The following is a 22,945-nucleotide window of genomic DNA, read 5'->3' as shown; positions in this document are numbered from 1 at the left end:
AGTGCCTCACTTATTTGTACCTTATGCATTATCGGCTGTGATCACAGAACAAAGTCCAGGCTAAGAAAGTACTGCTAACAATACAATTACAGTTTGCATCTTAATTGGGGACATACTGTAATAAGAATTTACTGAAGAATCAAACAGTACACTTGACATTAGGGACAAAATATTAAGTCATTTTTCCTGCTGTCATAGAGCTCACAATTTAGCAATACAGCAAGGAAGGCAGTCCTATACACAACTACCACATTTTATTAATTCTAAAATATGCCTTTTATTTCCACTCTATCAACTCTGAAATTGAGAAGCTTCATGCATTTGAAAGCACCATAGTTTCATGTGAACCATTTCTATTTCTTAGTGGTGTGTAAAGTAATGGGGCACACTGCAATCAATGGCATCCTAGATTTAAGAAGTGTAATTCTAATTAAAAAGATACAAATGTTACATGGATCTTATTAGAGAACAAAGAAAGAAATGGGAGAAAATCATGTCAAACTTCATAGACGAGTTGATTCAGTGGGAGTATTGAGGACAGTTCAAAAGATTTTCACCAGGAAGGAGGGATAGGAAAACCTTGCAGTCCCAGGGAATAGGAATAACATGTTACATTTTTATCTTAACACAATGGCATAACACAGTAGTGTTGGTTTATCAGAATCCTTGGAAGCAAGGTGTACAATGAACCTGGAAAGGTAAGTTGTGGTTGGATAGGAAAAGCCTTAATGACTTTAAGTGTAGGTTTTTAAGCACTAGTAGGATATCATTTGTCTGGTTTGTTTAGGTTTGTTATGCTTTCTTCATGTCTCAATGATAGTAAGCTTATATTAATTTTCCTGACTACCTGGAAGTTTTAACTAGCTTAAAGGGGGATTGTAGAAGCATTAGCAGTACTCAAGGTTAAGTTGTCTTGTAAGGCAGGTATTGATTCAATTCTTAGATGGGTGACTTCTAACCCTCAAATAACAAGAGATACACCAAGATGGAAAAGAACAGTAATTTTTTACAAAATGATTCAATGAACATGGGGTTTAAAAGCCTTCCTTTCTTTCCTGTTCGAGAATTATCCATCCCTTAATGACTTTTGTTGGTGTAGGGTTTTAAATCTTTCTTTAGGGACTTAAGTGTGTATGTCTCCACCCCATTTCCCACCCGTAAGAGGGGATGACAGTCGTTGCTAGTATTAATATTTCTGCATGATAGGAACAAGTTCGATAATGATTACTTTGTTAGCTTTTCTTTTTTGGTTGTTCATTGAGAAACTGTTGAACATGAAATCAATAACTCAGGACTCGCTTGGCTCTTCAGATCACTCCTCTGGCACCACTGTATAGCCAAGATTATTTCTTTGTCCAAGAATAATATGAAGTGCTTGGTTTGTATGAGGCAACCAGGTGCCAGACCCCTGATTATCAGTACAGCGTAGTGAATCTAGACCCGATTCTCAGACCCAGTTTGGGCTGCAGAGTACAGGGACACACTACTGGCTATGGATTAGTGAGGGCAACTAGTGGGCAGAAAGAGAGGTACTCCTATCCATGGTCAATGGCTTTGAGGTATGGTAACATGTATTCATTCCATACCCCATCTGTCCTCCCATCAGTTGCCATTAAGATATTCATGCTAGTTATTAGGCTATTATTACTCTTCAGTTCCAAATCCACACTCCAACACCATTTTCAGATGACAGGCTGGGACTCTGCAAACACATTTTTGCTTTGAGATCTGGCTCTCTGTTAGACTAACCCAGTAGGGAGCAAGAGAGAAAACCAGCATGGCTGGAGGTGAGAAAGGACTTACTCCTTCCTTTTACTCCCTCCCTGCTTGTTGTTCTTGTCAATTACTCCAGCAATACTTGATCTCAGAAGCAACATTTCTTCCATAAGAGCAGGTAAATGCCAAGAGTTCTGGGTCTCAGTCCCAATGGGGACCTTCCTCTAAAAAATTTGTTTTATATTACTCCAAGTTCTTCCCTTTATTCTCTAGTGGTGGTAGCTATTTCATGATAACTTAGAGGTTTTTGTGTTACCTACTTAATGTTTTTATACCTTGTTAGAAAATTTAATATAAAAACTATCTTAAATTCTTTTAAAATTATTAGTGTGTTTTCTATCACCTGACCAGACCCTGACTGATAATATTCTATTGATCTGAAGCTAGTGCTTAGATCACAGTGCTGTTTCTTTGTTTACCATTAAGTCTAGAACTTTTTCTTTTATCAGAAACATGGCTGAATAGGTCAGAGAGATACATCCATAGATGTTCTCTTCAAAATACTTATGAAGACTCTAAACCAACCAATGTAGATATTGGCCCTAGTATTTTCCTTCTGGGAAATTTCACATTCATTCTGGTTCCCTTGTACCAGAGAGAATGCCTTGTTTGGCATTCTTACATTATATTATTTCTTGATACTCTCTTGTGCTATATAGTTCTGAATAAGACTGAATTAATGTCCTAATATCTCAGTTGAAGTGAAATGTATGATATTTCAGTTTTGGCTAATTCAATTGGATATACTTGTCAACAGTTAATAGGCAATATAAAATGTTAGATATCAAAATTATAGCTCAACTTAATAGTACACATTAATATATAGCTTTCAACAAAAATATTACATAGGAAGAACTGTTCTTTTAAAATCAGAATAGACTCCTGATTTGTTCATTTTGGCCACTCTGACTGGCGTGAGGTGATATCTGAGTGTGGTTTTGATTTGTATTTCCCTGATGAGGAGTGACGTTGAGCATCTTTTCATATGCCTGTTGGCCATCTGGATGTCTTCTTTAGAGAAGTGTCTATTCATGTTTTCTGCCCATTTCTTCACTGGGTTATTTGTTTTTTGGGTGTGGAGTTTGGTGAGCTCTTTATAGATTTTGGATACTAGCCCTTTGTCCGATATGTCATTTGCAAATATCTTTTCCCATTCCGTTGGTTGCCTTTTAGTTTTGTTGGTTGTTTCCTTTGCTGTGCAGAAGCTTTTTATCTTCATAAGGTCCCAGTAGTTCATTTTTGCTTTTAATTCCCTAGACTATAGATGCTGGTGAGGATGTGGAGAAACGGGAACCCTCTTGCACTGTTGGTGGGAATGCAAATTGGTGCAGCCACTCTGGGAAACAGTGTGGAGGTTCCTCAAAAAATTAAAAATAGACCTACCCTATGACCCAGCAATAGCACTGCTAGGAATTTACCCAAGGGGTACAGGAGTACTGATGCATAGGGGCACTTGTACCCCAATGTTTACAGCAGCACTCTCAACAATAGCCAAATTATGGAAAGAGCCTAAATGTCCATCAACTGATGAATGGACAAAGAAATTGTGGTTTATATACACAATGGAGTACTACGTGGCAATGAGAAAGAATGAAATATGGCCTTTTGTAGCAACATGGATGGAACTGGAGAGTGTTATGCTAAGTGAAATAAGCCATACAGAGAAAGATAGATACCATATGTTTTCACTCTTATGTGGATCCTAAGAAACTTAACAGAAACCCATGGGGGAGGGGAAGGAAAAAAAAAAAGAGGTTAGAGTGGAAGAGAGCCAAAGCATAAGAGACTCTTAAAAACTGAGAACAAACTGAGGGTTGATGGGGGGTGGGAGGGAGGGGAGGGTGGGTGATGGGTATTGAGGAGGGCACCTGTTGGGATGAGCACTGGGTGTTGTATGGAAACCAATTTGACAATAAACTTCATATAATGAAAAAAATTAAAAAATTAAAAAAATTAAAAAAATAAAATCAGAATAGAGTAACGGAGACATGTTACAAAATTTCCTCATTCATTTGAGTATTATTACTGCCACCTATTTGTACTAAGGGTTTGTTATATTCTAGGTGTATTCCTAAATCCTAGGAATGCTTTAAAGAATGAGTAAGATATGTGCCAAGTAGGTGAGTGAGACAGGTAAAAAGTAATTAATTGCCCTGCATGTGACAAATATTTAAGTAAACTCAAAAAAGAGATTGTTCACCTTTCTCAACATGTGGGGAAGAAAGAAGGAAGGCTAAGAAAAAGATAAACTCAATAAATTGGGTCACAAAAGGTCTGCAACAAGGGACAAGGAATGGACATTCTAACAGTGGGAACAATGTGTTCAGAGGTATAGAGGCACAAAAACTATGAGAAACCTTAGTTACCCATTATTAGAGCAGAAAGTGTATAGATTTCAAGTGTAGTGTAGAGATGGCAAGAGTTAGGGACAGAGAAACACGGCTTTACAACACCCCAGAGAGCTTTCAGTAATCTTGCTTACTAATCTGTGCTTTATTATTTAGATGGTAGGGAACCATTAAGAATTTGAAAAGATTTCCATGAAGAGATCTACATCTTGGACAGGCATTCTACTTGCACTCTAGTAGATGTCTCGAGGTGAAGTACTCCAGAGATAATGAATATAATTAGGACACCATCTTAATAATCCTTCAGGAAATCAACAGCCATCCACTAATATCTCAATATTTCTTCCTTTCCTCACTTCATCTGTATTCTTTTATATTTTGTTTTAAATACGCTGGAGAATTTTGGACTGTCAATTGCTGATGTTGTGATTCATAGGTCTTTGCAGGCTTGATACCTAATATGAAGCTTGACAGAATAGATCCCAATAAATGTTGATTAATGAATCAATCTGAATTAAGGCAGAAACAGGGGAGGTAAATAAAGAAGGATGGATAAGGGAACTTTTATCAATTACCAAAACAACTGTTTGGTGGTCGAGTGTGAGGAAAAGGAGGGGGTTAGAATAAAGTTGCTGAGCAAGTGGGGTATTAGATGAATGGAAGTGCCATGCAGAGATTAGAAAGAAAAGGGGAAGAAGGAATTGGTGAGGTTCAGAGGTAAATATTCTCATCTTAAATGCTCAAGCTTCTGTCTGCCCATAGCCATACACAAAGGTTTACACCAACAATGAGGAGTTTACGCGAAGATAAACCATGATTAGTTCCTGCTTCACCTCAGACAGGTATAATGCAGTAAGACCCTTCCTGAGGTGTGTACCTAAGCCAAACTTGCTTCCTCAAATTTTGGTGCCTAATATTTTGCTTACCGAACCGTCACTGAATTCTTGATAAATAATATCCTGAGATGTTACTTATCTTGTTTATCTTTTCTTTTGATATTTGGGTTATCAGTCATCTGTGCTAAAATCTCAACCAGCTCTGGAGCTTTATAAAATTTCCCTTCTAATTTCCTCATAAACATACTTGCTGCCACTTACTATATTTAAGAGTTAAGAGCAATTCTTAACTAGCCTTTCACATCTCAGCTGCAGAGTGTTTTCTGCACTTTGAAATTTTATGCTGCAGGAGAGAGCAAGTACCAATTACTTTAAAATAAAGACAAAGACAGAACAACCTTCAACAGATGCATTAGATTTCAAGATTTTCAACTCCACAAATGTGGAGTTCATGCATGTAGCTTATAAAAATGAAACCATTAACTTAGAAGCACAATTAAAATAACTAGGTTCCTATCTCACTTATAATTACCAATTAGAACAAAATTCATATAAATACATCTCTATTAAATAAACTTAAATGTAATTAATTCAAGCCTATTGGAGTAGAGATGCCTAATGTCTAAACTGAAGAAACTAGTTATTTGTTTTCTTTAAGGTCCTTCCAGTTCTAACTCCGTGGGTTTTTTTCTGCTTTTTAATAACTTCAGTACTGTCAGTCACTGACTCAAACTTCAACTATAAAACATAGCCATGACTAACCCCTAAGGAGGGCTGTTTTTGCCATGAGAAGCGGGATATCATGTTTACTCTGGCTAATACACATGATGGGTATATTGATTTGTGTTCCATTTTACCCAAAATATAGTTCCCCACTTAAAGTTGGAGGGTTTTCTTCTTTGACTAACCAACCAGATCAGAGAATATTAATTTCTCTAATTATTACTTCTTCTCATGATTTTCTCTAACCTTTTAATCATTTTTTAAATGGCCATCCATCATTTAATTGTAGTGATCCAACTTTTCATATCTTTCCTGACTGCCTTCAGTCATAAGACTCAAAGACTTGAAAATGGCCCATTTTCAAAACAACAAATTTAAGTCATTCTAATCTATACCAGCATTCCTTTTGAAAATTGTATTTTAATAGTGTATAAAATACAAAAGTCACATCACATTATTCAATACCTTTTACCCTATAGCATTATATACTTTGCACAATGATCTCCCTCTTTGCCCTTAATTTTCCCACCCAACTGAGGACATGAGAGGAGGGGTCCCTGCCAGAAAAATCAACTCAAGAAGTAATTTCAAAGTCATGCACTCAAAAATACATCTAGCTACTAGAGGATTAAGGAAAGCATGACTGACGATAATGTTAGAATATAAACACGTATTATACAAGACTGTCCTGTACCATGCTGAGGTCCCACTCTTAGATCTGGCTAGAGGTGTTGACTCAGGCACCACACTTCACAGGGTCCACATATTATAAACATATGACCACAAAAATGTATTAAAGACACATGGAGGCATCTATCGCTTGGAGTTGAGTGCTCAAGTCTGGCAGAACCTAATCCCATTTTTTTTCTTTTTAATTGATTTATTAAAATTTTTTTTTAAATTTTTTACCAATATAATTTATTGTCAAGTTAGCTAACAGTGCATAAAGTGTGCTCCTGGATTTGGGAGTAGATTCTTGTGTTTCATCACTTACATACAAAACCCGGTGCTCATCTCAGCAAGTATCCTCCTCAATGCCCATCATCCATTTCCCCCTCTTTTCCTCTCCCCCTGCTCCATCAACCTTCAATTTGCTCTCTGTATTTAAGAGTCTCTTATGGTTTGCCTCCCTCTCTGCCAAACATTAATTCTTATAAATAACATTCAGGAAAAAAAAAAAAGACAACTGCATCCAAATGCCATAAAGGTTTATGGGTTGTGCCATTGCCCATGCAGGAATGTACAAGTGCTTAGGTTAAGAAACAAAAAAAAAAAAATCAAATTAATAAACCTGTTTGAATACATCCTCTGAGACTGCACAAATATAAGAAATTCCTTAACAAAATATTATTTCCTTTTAAATTTTTTTAAAGTTTATTTGTATTTGAGAGAAGAGAGAGAGAGAGAGAGTGTGTGTGTGTATGTGTGTGTGTGTGCACAAGGAGGAGAGAGGCAGAGAGATGGAGACAGAATCTGAAGCAGGCTCCAGGCTCCAAGCTGTCAGCACAGAGCCCAACAGAGGACTCAAACTCACAAGCCATGAGATCATGACCTGAGCCGAATTTGGACCCTAACTGACTGAGCAACCCATGTGCCCCCAAATTATTATTTCTCAGCAGTGCCAAGTGTTTGTTTTCTTGCTTCTTTTTTTGATATTCTAACTGGTGGCTCTGAATACTCGAAGTGGTATTCCTAATAGTTACAGGGGGGAGAGCTATAAACCATTTTTTATATTAAATAAATATTATCCTTAAATTTATAGATATGGAGGGTAGAAATAACAGGTTTAAGACTAATACTGATATTTTCCATTGTTTTTAGATGGAGTTTGAACACTAGAATTGTAAATCTTGTTATTTGTATTTAAAAAGTTAATAAGTTTACTACTTCAACAGTTAAATATCCTATCCTTATTGATACAGTTTAATTAAAATTATATTCATCAACTATAATGTAATATTTTTATTTAAATAGAAAATGTGCATATCATAGAGGAAAACCTTAAAACATGAAAAACTATTTCACTTTTTAATCTTTCACTTTATTGTTGTAAGCATAATTTATACACATTGAATATATGCTATTTTTTATCCTTTATATTACTAGTGTTACCTGAACACAAACTATGTGAAAATCTTGATTATAAAATCAGTCATTTTGATGAAATTAAGCCAAGATAAATAAATTTGCTTTTAAAAAGTTGTGCTAATTTAGGAGTTATCTATTTTTTTAATATTTTTTTTAACATTCATTTATTTTTCAGGTAGAGAGAGACAGAGTGTGAGTGGGGAAGAGGCAGAGCGAGAGGAAGACAGAATTCAAAGCAGGCTCCAGGTTCTGAGCTGTCAGCACAGAGCCTGATGCAGAGCTCCAACTCACAAACCGTGAGATCATGACCTGAGCCAAAGTGGGAGGCCCAACTGACTGAGCCACCCAGGTGTCCCTTTGAGTCAGTCATTTTAAATTCTTTATTCATACAAATATTACCACCTCAAAACAAAACATGCAGACATGTACAAAAATAATTGAGTTAACCCACTTTTAATATTTTAATGTCAAATTTCTGACATTAAAATAAGCACAACTTCATACCTTTTTAAAACTCTTGTCATTATAAAGATTTTTGTTAATAGTATAAAACCTGTTTTACTTAACAGATAGTTCTTAAACGTTTAAATATTTGAACTTACATTTTGCTGGTCTCCAATGATACCGCTGTCTGGACTCAGGGTGTTTGGGATGGGTTCACCTGCTGTGACATTGTCTGATGGAGATCTACAGCACTTCTTTTCCAGTTTAGGACCTGCGGACAAAGGGTGGGATAATTTCTTAGAGCCAAACAGGGACACTCTGTTTGGATGTCAAAAATACAGAATTTTAGAACTGGAGGGGACTTCAGTGATCATCTAACACAAACTCTTCTCTTCATTGGTGAGATCACTGAGAGAGAAGAAAGTCACTTGACTTTCTTGAGCCTAAAATTGGTTCTTGGAAAAGAGGCAAAACTTGACCTCCAAAGCAACTTAGGTATCAAATATTTCCTGAAGGCATGGTTAGTTTTCTTTACAGGTTGTTTGGTTCTCTGAATACTACTAATTTAACCATGGATATGTGGTCAACTAGCTGTGAAAGAGAAAGAGAGAAGAGAGGGGGGAAAAGCCACTAAAATAGTATCTTTCCTTTTTGGAAATGTGACAAGGTCTTCTTGCTGCAGAGACAGAATAAAAACAAAAAAACTTTCCAAGACCCTAAGTGACAGTGAGTCCATGTTCAGGGATACAACACTAACATAGCAGCAGCTCAGATGCTTGGCTTTCATTTCTATCTGCATGTTACAGATTTTTTTCTAATACAACATAGAATAAAAAGTACGACTTCAGAAGCAAATTGAGATCTTGCAGTCCCAAGAAAATCATGTTACTTATGCATCAACCAATCTAAAAGTGTCCTTCAGAAAATTAGAAATAACATACTCTCATATTTTCTTAATATTTACTTGCACATTAGGCATTTATGGAATTACATTGCAATAATATGCCTTCCATCTCCTGCACTTCTGTCAACTTGACATGAATTCCTTCCTTAAGTGTTCAAAGACTGAATGTAAATAAATGGAGAAAAGTAGCCAAGACCTGAATCTCAACCTTTAATGCCGATAGTCCCAGCTTCTACTTACTATGGTGTCTCAAAAAGACATCTGTCATAAAATCTCCATCCCTCCTTCTTTATTTACCAATGCTGCAAATTCCTTCATAATGAACAAAATCAAGCCAAGACTGCAAACACAGTAATATCATCATGTTAAGTGTCTGCTTTAAAAATAACTGTGATCAGGGGTGCCTGGGTGGCTCAGTCAGTTAACTGTCCGACATCAGCTCAGCTCCTAACTCACGACTCATGAGTTAGAGCCCCGTGTCGGGCTCTGTGCTGACAGCTCAGAGCCTGGAACCTGCTTTGGATTCTGTGTCTCACTCTCTCTCTGCCCCTCCCCTGTCATGTGCATGTGCTTGCTCGCTCTGTCTCAAAGCTAAATAAACATACTGTGAACCCTTATTTCCCATAAGGCAAGGTCTTGATTCCTTAGAATATGTATCTAGGTTATTAAATTGCTGTCCAACCCTAACTTTCTGGCCTGTGTTCCAACCATTTGACCCACAAACTCTAACTCTATGCCAAATGCCTAGTCACTGCTATCTCTAAATGAAGCCTCATCCCCTCATGCCTTTGCCCATCGTGTTTCATTATCCCCCAAAACCAACCCTAATATATCAGGCAAAATCCTCTAAGCTTCAGATCACTATTGTCTGACTTTTGTTTATTTGTTTTTCCGGTAGTTTTCCCTGACTCTTCAGGCTACAAATTCCTTCTTCATCTGTAATTTCCCAGTGCTTTGTACAATTCTCTCTTGCAGCATTTATGTTGAACTTTAAGTGTTTATGAATCTCCCTTCCCTGCTAGACTGTGAGTTCCTGAGGCATAGAGGACAGTACTTTATTCACTTTTATGTGCCCAGCAACTAGTAGGGCACCTGACACATATAGACCCAATAAATGTTCGTGAAATTGAATCGACTCTTCCAGGGGGCCTATTGGCTTAAAATTACACCAAAGTAGACATTACTAATATAAATCTTTCCTGAGGGCAGAAGGTTTTTGTTTTGTTTTTAGGGGAGAGTGCAGAGAATGCTTGAGGGCACTGAAGGTGAGAAAAATATACAAGACATTTTATGACACTTCCTTTCAATAGATGTTTCCAGTTTTAGAGCCTAATTATACAATGCAGAAGAAAACATCTTTCTTTGTTTATTTCAATGTTGATGTAGCACTTGGCCAGCAGAGGGAGAAAATACAATATGAAATGCAAGCAGTGGTGTTTAGCCCTCTCCATTACAAATAATGTGATTTCATGTTTTTAAAAATAATTATGTCAGAATATGTATGATTTTGATCCAAGAATATGCAGTTATTCAAATAATCTCTACTCTCAAAATTTAAAGCCTCACCCTTATTTGTCTTTAGGTTAGAAGAACTCAGCAGTGCATTTTAGTTGAGAGCCAGTAAGCTCTCATCTGAAATTAATGGAAAATTATGCCTTTCAGAGAGAGCTGCAATTTCCAGATGCTCATCCCTTCTCTCATTGCACACCAATGAAATCAGCTGGAATGTTTAGGGACTAGATATTCTGTTCATGGGTTTGAGGGCGGTTAGCCAAAATGTGGTGAAGTAAGATGGATCTCCTTTTCCCCTACAGCAGCAGGGACTGCGGTGGGGAGGTATGAGTAGGGTGTGATCGTCCATGGTGTGTCAGAAACATAACATGTTTGCGCCAATCAATACCAGATGTATCTAATGAAAGTATAATATACAAAATGCATATTAACAAAAAAGGTAAAATGAGGATGACTACTCACATAAAAATCTCATCTTTTCTGTACATTATAATTCACCACTCTCATTAGTGCATGTAAAATAAAATGAGATCTTTAAGCAATGAGATACATAAAAGTTTTTACAACCACTGCAAACATCTACTGCCTAGATAATACGGTTTGTGACAAAAAGAAAGCTGAATGAATAATAGCAGCAGTTAAAGATAGTTTGTGGTAAATGTAGTGCACCACCCTCCTTTCTGACATAGTAGAGAGACTACAGCCCTATATTCTCCAAAGTCTGACGTTATTATTGTATGTTTATATATATATTTAATATATATAACTTACATTATATATACATATATCTATACACACATACACACATTTTGGCATTTTATAGACATGTACACACATATGTATATACACACACATATACGTATTTTGGTTTGGCTTCTTCTCATACTTTTCCTATTCTTAAATGAATAGTGATTACCATCAGCACTATCTATCCAATTATTCAAACCCCAAAGATGGACTTCATTCATAACACCTTATTTACCTTTACTCCTACATCCAAACATTCAGGAAATCCTATTGATTATACCATCCCCATTTTTTTTCAAACTGTTATAGTCCTCAAATACCAAAGTCTCTAACTTAACTTAAACATCCATTATTTTCCTCCATTAGTTCGCTACCTCCTATTACCTGCAGCTGCTTTCCTAACATAATACTCCACACGGCATTTAGAGGCTTTACTTTTTTTTAAATTTTGACATTATAGATTCATAGGTAATTATAAGGAATAACTCAAAGAGATCCTGTGTACCATTTACTCAATTTCTGCCAGAGGTAACATCTCCCAATGATAACTCCCCCAGTACAATGTCACAAACAATAATGACATTGATACAGTTACCACAATGTTCCCTCATTTCACCCTCTTCTAACCACATCTACCTCCCTTCTCCCTGTTGCACCCCTAATCTGCTCTCCATTTCTAAAATTTTTGTTGCTCCAACACAATTGTATAAGTAGAATTTCATGCTATATAATCTTCTGGGATTATTTCTTACTCAACATAATTCTCTGGGGATTCATCCAATTTGTTGGGTGTAAAAATAGTATCTTCGTTTGTTGGCAAGTCGCATTCCATGATATGGATGTGCCACAATTTGTTTCACCATTCGCTACTGAAAGGCATCTTGGTTGTTTCCGGTTACTGGCTATTTTGAGTCAAACTGTCATAAAAATTTACATACAAGTTTTTGTATAAACCTAACTTTTTATTTCTCTAAAACAAATGCCTAAGGAGTGTAAATGCTGTGTCATATGATGTTTTTTTTGGAAACTACACAAAAACCTAACAACACTCTTCTTAAGAAAAGCAAGGTCATTTTATAATCCCACCATCAATATAGAGTGATATAGTTTCTCTGCATCCTTATCAGCACATAATGTTATTTTTATTTCAGTGATTTTGATATATAGTGATATCTCATTGTGGTTTTAATTTGCATTTCCCTAATGGCTAATAATGTTGAGTATCTCTTCATGTGCTTTTTTGGCCTTCTGCATTTCCTTTTCAATGAAATGTCTTATTTGTTTTGCCCTTTGATGTTTCACTGTTGAGTTTTAAGATTTCATTGTATATTCTAGATACTAGTCCTTTGCTGGATATGAGGTTTGCAAGTACATTTTCCTATTCTGTTTCTCCTTCCTTCATTCTTCCAACAGAGTCTTTCACAAGACAACACTTTTAAATTTCAATGAAATCTAATTTATCCATATTTCATTTTATGTAATGTGTCTATGATGTGAACTCCAAGAACTTTCTGCCTAATCCTAGTGCAGAGATTTTCTCCTGAGTTTTCCTGATAATTGCATAGTTTAACGTTCTACATTTGGATCCATGATACATTTTGAGTTAATTTTTGTGTACAGTGTGAGACTCAGGTCAGGATTTGTTTTATTATTAGTATTAGTATTATTGACATCTAACAGCTCCAGCCCCATTTCATGAAAATGTTACCCTTCATCCAGTGAATTTCATGTACATTTTTATCAAAAACCAATTATGTATATTTCTATGGATGTATTTCTAGATTATCTAGTCCATTGCATTGATCTATTCGTCTAATCCTTAACCAATACTACACAGTCAATTACTATAGCTATATAATAAGTTTGGAATTTTCTTAAAAACAATGGCCATTGATATAAGGATAATATGGAGGGAGCTGAAGGAATGTGTAACAAGTCTGAATTTATGAAAGCATAGTAGACCTGACAATACAACTTGAGGACATGGAGATTGAAGGATGTGGATGGTAAGTCCCGATAGACTGGCAGACTTCAGGATCCAACCACCAGGAAAGACAGTTTAGGGCATGGACGTCCTATGGTCAGAGTCCATAGGGTGGTAATCATTTAGAATCCAAGCTTTTACACCTAACGCACTCATTTTAAGTAAATAAAGCCCCTCTACTAAGGTACTGCATAACATACAAAAAGCTGCTTTGAGCACAGGACCTTGGTCTCCAATGTAAGTCCAATTACCTTTCACTGGCTCTTACTCTTGACTAGCCTGAATCTCCAGGCTGTTTTTAGCTTCTAGTGTATACCTCCAGCCATTGCCTACCTATTCTCCATCCATCTTCTTCCCTACATCTTTATCTCATCACCCTCTGGACCAGAATCTCACAAAGTAACAGCTATTGTTATCATCCACTACCTTCCCCAACATACACACTCACACACCTTTGCTCCATGTTCAAAAATTTTATGTAAGAGACCCTTCTGCTCCCAAGTACAGACTGACTCACTTCCTGCCTGATTTCTTGCTCAGAGGAAGGGGACAAATTAAACTACACTCAAAGATCAAAATTTCAATCTGGATTCAAGAATAAACATGATACTCCATGTAAGATAATGTTATATGTCTAGTTACCAAGAGAGATAAAGGAAATAGCTCAGTTTGAACTGAAAATTCAAGGTGGTTGAGCAAGGGTTGGCAATGACCCCCAAAGGTTTAGTCCCATGTACCTGGGATTAAGACAAAAATGAGAGGATTAATCTTTCAATTACACATACCCCGGGTTTACATGTTTTGCTATATCCATTGCTACTAGCTACATTATTTACTTACTCCTGCAAATACCTCACTTAAATTTATTTATAAATTTTATAGCACTCCCATCAATGAAATTCTGTTAGTTTCTCATAGGAACCTAGCCATATACACATTCATTGCTGTATGACTTAAAATTATCTTCCAGAACAGCAAGAGCTGCCAGAATGAAATTAGTATGTATATCACACAGAGATTTGCCTCTACTTTATGACCAGCTAACTGATTGACAGACTAAATACTGGGAATTATATCTATACTCTGTATCATCTGTACTACTGTGTTTCCTTGCCATGCAAAATACTTTTTGCAGTTTGAAATAACTCATTCTGTAGTCTAGCAACTCATTCTGTACTCTAACATATAGAGAAAAGACATTGCTACATTTTCTGGGTTCAGTCTTTGTATTTCTTGGATAGATCCCTCATAAAGTGGCTACAGTAGTCATGGAACACAGTATTAACATCTTTTTATGGGCTGCACTGAAGACTGCAATTTCCACATAATGCTGATTTCACTTAATCTAGAATATTATGAATTATACTTCTTAATACAGTGTTTGTCTTGCTCTTATATTTTAATATAAATGGTAGGATGGAAGGTGACAGTAAAGGGAAGAAGCAAAACATCGGGACAATATTGTAGGGGGATAGTGAAATATGGTTAGTTTAATTTTTACTGCAGCTGAAACAATGTGAAACTGGCTGTGATAATGAATAGGAGAACGAATAGACCATTATAAGGACTAAAAGAAGGCTAGAGGGTACACGTGCAGAGAGAGAAAGATAGTGATATAAATAGAGACTGGAGATATGGACAGGTCTGAGACCTTGCAAGGTGTTGTACATTATGTTAGAGATTTTGGTCGCTGCTCTCAGGACAAGGGAATTGGATCAGCTTTTAATCAGACAATTTAATTATAGTACTTCTTAGAGATAATCTAGTCATTTTATTTATTTATTTTTATTTTTATTTTTTTTAAATTTTTTTTCAACGTTTATTTATTTTTGGGACAGAGAGAGACAAAACATGAACGGGAGAGGGGCAGAGAGAGAGGGAGACACAGAATCGGAAACAGGCTCCAGGCTCTGAGCCATCAGCCCAGAGCCTGACGCGGGGCTCAAACTCACGGACCGCGAGATCGCGACCTGGCTGAAGTCGGATGCTTAACCGACTGCGCCACCCAGGCGCCCCAAATCTAGTCATTTTAAAATCAGACTCCAGTGACCAATTATTCTACCTGTTAATATTTCTTTTATCACACATTAAAAAAACCTTCAAAATATTATCTCCTACATTGGTAATTGTGTCTGTATTGTCTATGTTTATTTTGGAGCTCTTGAATGTATGTTCAAATTGAAGCCAAGATAAAATTTTAAATAAACATGAGTGACTTGTATTTTAGACCAGCTCGTGCCCATGGACACATGTTTCTCTCTTTGAGATCAACAATAGACTGTACTTGAAGAACCAGTCGGTCAGAAGATTCCTTATGGCGCTCTTTTGTCCTAGTATTCTTAAGTTTTATTCCTAACTTGTGGGCTAGAGAAAGAGTTTTGGGAGAGGCCAGTGAGAGTTCAACTTTTGACTGAAATGCTCTGGATAAAGCTAATGTTTGGCAAAGAAGCATTTTTCTCCCAGCACTCTACTTAAGTTACAGTATTTCCTACTCTCAGTGCTTGATACATCTGTGAATCCTTCGATCCCATGTCAGTTCATTCCAGTACATCATGAAATTTTGAGATGTTAGCCAATCTATAAGGTTTTAGGTACAGTGGCACATGGTCCGTGTCAAAATCTTTTCAGAAGCCTGATGTAGATTCAGTATTTTGAAATCCTACAAGTACTGCTCACCCTTCACCTAAGCCAGGCAGATTTTTGATAAATAAGTACCAGACATTTTGGGAGGATAATCATCAGGTAATAGAAATACACCAAAAGTTGCTGCACCAACTCCTCAAAAAGAAAAGCTAAAGTTTGACTCCATATAGGTCAGAATCTCCAAGGGAATGTCCTCAAAAATTCTGCATTGTCTACTTTTCTGTTTCCAGTGACAGTAATCCTTTTTATAACTTGCTATTTCATCCCAGCTTATATTTGAGTGGAACTAGAATCAGCATAAAGAGATAACACAGGTGAAAAGGCAGCACATCTTTCTTTCGTTTTGTATAGCACGGAGCTACTCTTTAGCCCTTTCTCCAATCTGAGAAAAATGTAGCTCTCAGACATTTCAAAGGTTAGGAATTAAATGTACAAGAGATAAATATATTCTGTAGCTCCTGTGACTGGATATTAGCCTGTGGGTGATATCCTAAGTCTACGTTTTGATGACAGATGCTTAGAAGTATGAAATCAAGCCTGCCTACAATATCTGCTCACACTTTCCATTAAAGAGAGGGTTACCTCCCAGATTCTCTTGGATCAATGTGTATCCCTCACCACCATAGTATCTGAATAACATAAATGAGTCCTGAAAAATGGCAGTAAGATTCAAAGGGAGTGGGGTCAGGTTTATGCAGAGAAAATGTACCTCAAAGAACACTATTAACACCTAAAGCATTAAAAATTCCTGTTAGATATGATAGTGTATAATATGCACATTCCATCATCAGAACTCCATATTCATGCATTCATATGTCTCCTCTCAAAATACACCTAAGTCTGTCATCTCACTTGATTCTTACTATTTTTTAAGGTCCCCACATTTTGAAAAACCTGAATCATAAAAAAAGAGTCTGATGAGAAGAATCCGTACCCCTGACTTAACTTCACAGGGGACTGAAAGCCTGTAATTGATTTTCAAATCTGGTTGAGGACATAGCCCTTAGTGTCTCAGGATAATGCCTCCTGGGAAATCTGTGGCTACTATTATAGCTCAAGAGCTAAACCTTTAAGGCTCACAATAGAACACCTCATCTATGGAGCAGATAGATTAAACTTGTGAGATAGCAGAACACCATTACATTCCAGAATTCTGTGGAACAACTGTCCACTGTATACTCTCCTGGTCCTGCTAGGGCCTAAATAGAATGGCTCAAATAACTGGATATGTCTGGGATAGCTCTCCTCAGATACTTTGCTTTGGCCTTTGGGTGGGTTCTTAGATTATCTTCCACACTGTAGCTGCTGGACTCGTAGGTCCACAACTGCCTCTTCATTTGCTTGTCTGGTGTCTGGGATGAGAGGACTACAATAGCTGGATCTAGCCAGGGCTATTTTTTCTGACCCTTGTGGCCTCCCCATATGGCTAGCCTGCGCTTCTTCACAGAATGTATATCTCAGAGTAGCTTCCTCCAGGGCAGCTGGCTTTCCCCAGAGTGATTGGGGTGAGTCTGGGCAGAAGGTGCTGGGATTTATACAAAGCCTTGGAAGTAAAAAACAAAACAAAACAAAAAGAAAAACAAAAAACAACCAAAAAATAAAACAAACAGAAAAACCCAAAGCCTGAGAAGTACAAAAACATTGGGATGGCTGGGTGGCTCATTTGGTTAAGCATCTGACTTTGGCTCATCATCTCATCATCTCACAGCTTGTGGGTTCAAGCCCCATGTGGGCCCCTGTGCTGACAGCTCAGAGTCTACAGCCTGTTTTGAATTCTGTGTCTCCCTCTCTCTCTTGCCTCTCCCTCGTTCATGCTCTGTCTCTCTCTCAAAAATAAACATTAAAATAAATTTAAAAAAAAAGAAGTACAAAAACATTACTTTCACTATATCATATTGGTCAAGTCAACCAGTTCAAAGAAGAGGGGGACTAGACTCCATCTGACAAGTGTGGATTTGCAAAGAATTTGTAGCATTTTAAATGCATCTCTTAAACAAAATGACATTCAGAATGAGAATAGATATATTTAATTCTGTTTCTCTCTTATGTATATTATTCAAGCCACTTGAATGTTCTTTGTTTCTGCTTTCCCATCTGCAAAGTGCTATGATTCCTGCACTTACTACATACCAGAAATAATGACTCAACACAAAGAATAAAAAATATGGCAATGCATTAAGCTATTCAGAGAAAAATATTTTACATAAAAAAGAATAGCATCAGAATTAATATCATTACCTTGGAGGGTAGACAGAACTAAATTTAACATAGCTCTGCCACTTATTGTTATAAGGTCATAGGCAAATTACTGAGTATCGCTGAGCCTTAGTTTCCTTACTTCTAAAATCAGGAAGGTCAACAGAGCCAACCTCATGGTAGATAATATTTAACATACTTAAAGACAACTCCCACTACACAACACATGCTAAATATTAGCAGATAGTTATTATAAGTTCTATCAAGTGTGAACTCATGAAGGTGAACTTTTGGTATACTGATAATGAGAGGACCACAATCTTATATATACTGGTGAACACCAGACTGTATTCAGTAGCCTGGAGGCGTTACTTTTGGAAAGGCAATGTGCTATAAAGCATTTTTTCCCCTCTTTATTTTTCCAATCATTGCACAATATACTACTTGTTACTGAGAGCCACCAGTAGGGAGATTCAATGTAATTAAAAGATTGATCTTCTGGAAACAATGCTTAATAACAAGCATGAAAAAGTGAGAGTAATTCTGCATTTTCAAACACTGTCCTCAAGTTAATTTAACCTGAGCTGTTTGTGAACCACCGAGAAAGTCTGGGATCAATATGTCCAGGCTGAAATCAATGTACCAGAGAGAAGAGGAGACAAACTCCAATTGGCTAGTTCATTCAAATCAGTGGAGCCTTATAGAAGAAGTACTTAGTGGAACATTCATTTTGTATGTGCCAGATGCTAACAGTTCAGATGTGCAGGGCAAATTTTTGTATTTTGCTTGCTCTTTAAAGGAAAAATCAAAAATACATCTACATATATGTATATATGTGTGCTTGCACATATACATGAAAAAAAACATTTATATATTAAAAAGTAAGACAGTGAAAGTAGTTCTCATCGTTCTTCCTTCTTATACTTCAAAATCTACCCTTTAAACAAATAAACACCAAATAGACTGAATAATCACTTACCACATCTGTTTTCAAACTTTCCTCACCTCAGCACCTTTGGCACGTCACATTTTCATTACTCCTCTTTTCATCTTTTTATTTTACTCTCTCTACCTATGCTTCTTGGCCAGCTTTTGTACACATTTAATTTTCCTCCAGCACGGTTTCTCTTTAGTTCTATCAGTCTCCAGTAGTTGACAATTTTCTTCACATTATTGCAGTTTGACATTCATTGAGAACCAAGCACGAGAAAGTCTGGCATGAAATGTTACTCATTTTATTTTCTTTAGTGTCTTTATACCCACATTACAGCTGCTTTGGTATTTGTTTCATTTTCTCTCCTCTTCCTCAATGAAAATGTGCCCCAAAGACACAGTAAGATTGACTTTTAGACTACTGATTGTTACCTTGAGTACAAGCATCAATCAGTCAGAAGGAAGAAATACATAGAGGTCAAAAATATTTCTAAGGGGGTCATATAATTTTGTTTGCAGGAAATGTGAAAGTTTTTACTTTTGTACGTCATCCAAGCCCAGAACAACTTATATAGAAATCAAGCAAAAAAATACCTGACACACAGCTTTCAGTAATTTTTGCTACGTCATCCAAACTGTGTGAAAATAAATAGTGTTGTACGTAATTTTTCAGTTTTAAAAATCACAGCACAAGTTGTATTTCCTGAGCATTTCTATTTTATTTTGATTGTGGGGGTGGATGTGTATTCAGACAGATTTTAGCTATGTGTAAGCATTTATTTTTCACGTGGGATGTATCATGCACATTAGAACATATCTTGTCTACCAAATAATTTACACAAAAATTTATATATGTCATCCTAACTCAACCAGCAGCTAAGAAATGTATGAGGAATCTAAGAGCTAAGCTTGGAGACTGGCATCAGAGAGCAACCTCAGTGAATGATCTTCCAGAAGCTCACCAGGTGTGAGCACATACACAAAGAATGTCATGAGAAAAAAAAGCTGAATTCCACATTTCTTATTTATGTATTAGAAACTGTAACCAGTTTTCCTACTATTACATTTTTCATTAAGAACAAAATATAGATGAGGCACCAGGGTGGCTTAGTTGGTTAAGCATCTGACTTCAGCTCAGGTCATGCTCTTGCGGTTCGTGTTTTCGAGTCCCGTGTTGGGCTCTGTGCTGACAGCTCAGGGCCTGGAGCCTGCTTCAGATTCTGTGTCTTCCTCTCTCTCTGCCCATCCCCCATTTGCTCGCTCTCTCTCTCTCTCTCTCTCTCTCTCTCTCTCAACAATAAACATTTAAAAAAATGTTTTAAAGCAAAATATAGAAGAGAAAACCATCCAGGTACACAACAAACTCTCTTTAGAAGAATGAAATGGGCTGTTATGGGGTTAAAGAAGTTCACAGCAATAATTTAACCTCTAAGATTATTAAAATTAATATTTATTAAATACAGACTTCTTTGAACCCAAAAGGCCATAAGAGCAACATGGCGTACACACTATAAGCTTCCCAAAATAATTATCAGCCAACAAAAGAATTTTAACATGGGCTAAAAGGTTCTAAGTTGGCATTTCCAAGTATCTTTTACTTTGTCCCTCTGGAATACCCTAAAACGTTCATCAGCTTATTGTTTAAAAAAACTGCTAAGATCCAAATCAAATGAGTAATTTTGACCTTCTTGAACAAAGTATGAGCAACTGATTCAGAGCACTGAATCTTCACCACTACACCACCAGTGAGCATCAACTATGTTGCACACCTGAAACTAATATTAGTAATATTGTGTGTCAACTGTACTCAAAAAATTAAAACAACAACAACAACAAAAAACTAAGTATAAAGGTTCTCATTTTTTAAGGTAACATTCTCCAGAGTATTAATTTGTAATTCTACTATGGTACAGAATGCTGCATAGACTAGACGTATAAATATGCCAACTTTAAAGGAATTGAGTATATGAAAATATACTTTTTAATTTCACAAGCTGATTTCCATTAAGATGGCTTTAAATAGCATATCCTTCTAAAATTTAAAATTGCATTATCTCTACAAAACTTAATTCACAAATAATTTTAAAATGTACTTAAAAAGTTTATCTATCGTTAAGTCAATCTATTTCCTCAGTGCTACTTTACTTCTGTAGAACCCATTGCAGCTTAATGTATTTGAAACTGATTATTTCATTTGATGTATTTGATACTTATAAAAACCCTGTAAAGTTGTCAGGGAAGTATTATTTGCTGCCCATTTCATAGTGAGGGAATTGGGGCTCAGAGAGTAGATTTGGCCAGCCAGCCAGCTGCCAAAAGGCAGAGCCAATGCCACAGCTTAGGACTTCTATTTTTAGACACATACTTCTCTTTTTCACAACAATATGAAATTTAAAAATTTCACAAGTCCCTCTTAGTAATAACTTTTTTTTCACAAATTATTATACAAAAGTTTCAAATCCTTTGGTTTCTTTTCTTCTTAGGATTTTGTTTGATTCCAGACTAGACCTATTATTAAGTATTTGATTCCATTCCTTAATTTGGCTTAGAACTATCTGCACTAGAGGAGATGGAGAAATCTCATTGTTTTTTTTTTTATTTTTTAATGTTTATTTATTTTTGAGAGAGAGTGATCACAGGGGAGGGGTAGGGAGAGAGAGTCACAGAGGATCCAAAGTGGGCTCTGTGCTGACAGCAGAGAGTGTGATGTGGGGCTCGAATTCATGAACTGTGAGATAATGGCCTGAGCCAAAGTCCGAGTCTCAACCCACTGAGCTACGCACGTGCCCCCCTCTCGTCATTTTCAATAATATGTGGCTTATTTTATTTCTGAATCATCAGTGCATGGTTTCTTTTATTTAATCTCAAAACGTTACTGATTTCAAAATTTCCAGTATGTAAAGTGCCACCAAGTCTAGTAAAATATCCAATTTTTAAAAAATGAATTCATGAAACTAATCTTCAGTGAAATCAGGGTTTCATATTCATGTAATTTTTTTTCTTTATACTGTTCCAACTCACCTTGATTATATTAACTTCCTAGGTGTTCATGTTTTCCTTCATACCAGAATAACTATGCACTTTGATATATATGTGTCGTCTGTGGTTTTTGAATACTCAGAGGTACACTTAATATACTTAAAATACCTCTCAGGAATATAAGATGCTAAAAATATCTTTCTAGTATTTCTGCTTTTATACAAAATGACTCTATATTCTCACATATGGAATCTGAATTTCTGTCTCAATTTTGCTAGGTGATGAATGTGATGGAGATGAGAAACATCATCTTATCCCTTCTACTCAAAAGAAAACATGACACAACTTTAGCAACACAACACAGTTTTAGAGGCAGGTTAAAGAATTTCACTCACCTTCTAAGTCACTAGCAAAAGTGTAACCTTACATTGTGCTGGTTTTTATAATAAACATGATTTTTCCATAATGTCTTCCACATTATCTAATGAAATGAACATGTCCCTAATTATGAAAAACATCAGTTTTAAACCATGACATTATTGGGTATCACAGTGACTCTGACTTATGATTTTAGCGCTTTCTTCTTTGGGGAGTAAGACTTCCAGGCTGTCTGAGAATTAGTTTCTGTACTCTCCATAATAATTAGCACACCCAATTCTTGTATTAATCACCTGGCTTTCAACTGTGACACAGACTGACAGAATGGAGACTTTGAATTATTAGCTTGGAGGTTTAAGATTAAATCTTCCTTGGGGCACCTGGGTGGCTCAGTTGTTGGGCGTCCGACTTCGGCTCAGGTCATGATCTCACAGTCCGTGAGTGCGAGCCTGGA

The sequence above is a fragment of the Herpailurus yagouaroundi genome, unplaced genomic scaffold (genome assembly GCF_014898765.1).
Source record: "Herpailurus yagouaroundi ecotype Mexico unplaced genomic scaffold, PumYag 210, whole genome shotgun sequence".
In the NCBI taxonomy this organism is placed as follows: Eukaryota; Metazoa; Chordata; class Mammalia; order Carnivora; family Felidae; genus Herpailurus; species Herpailurus yagouaroundi.
Note: the sequence above shows the minus strand (reverse complement) of the source record.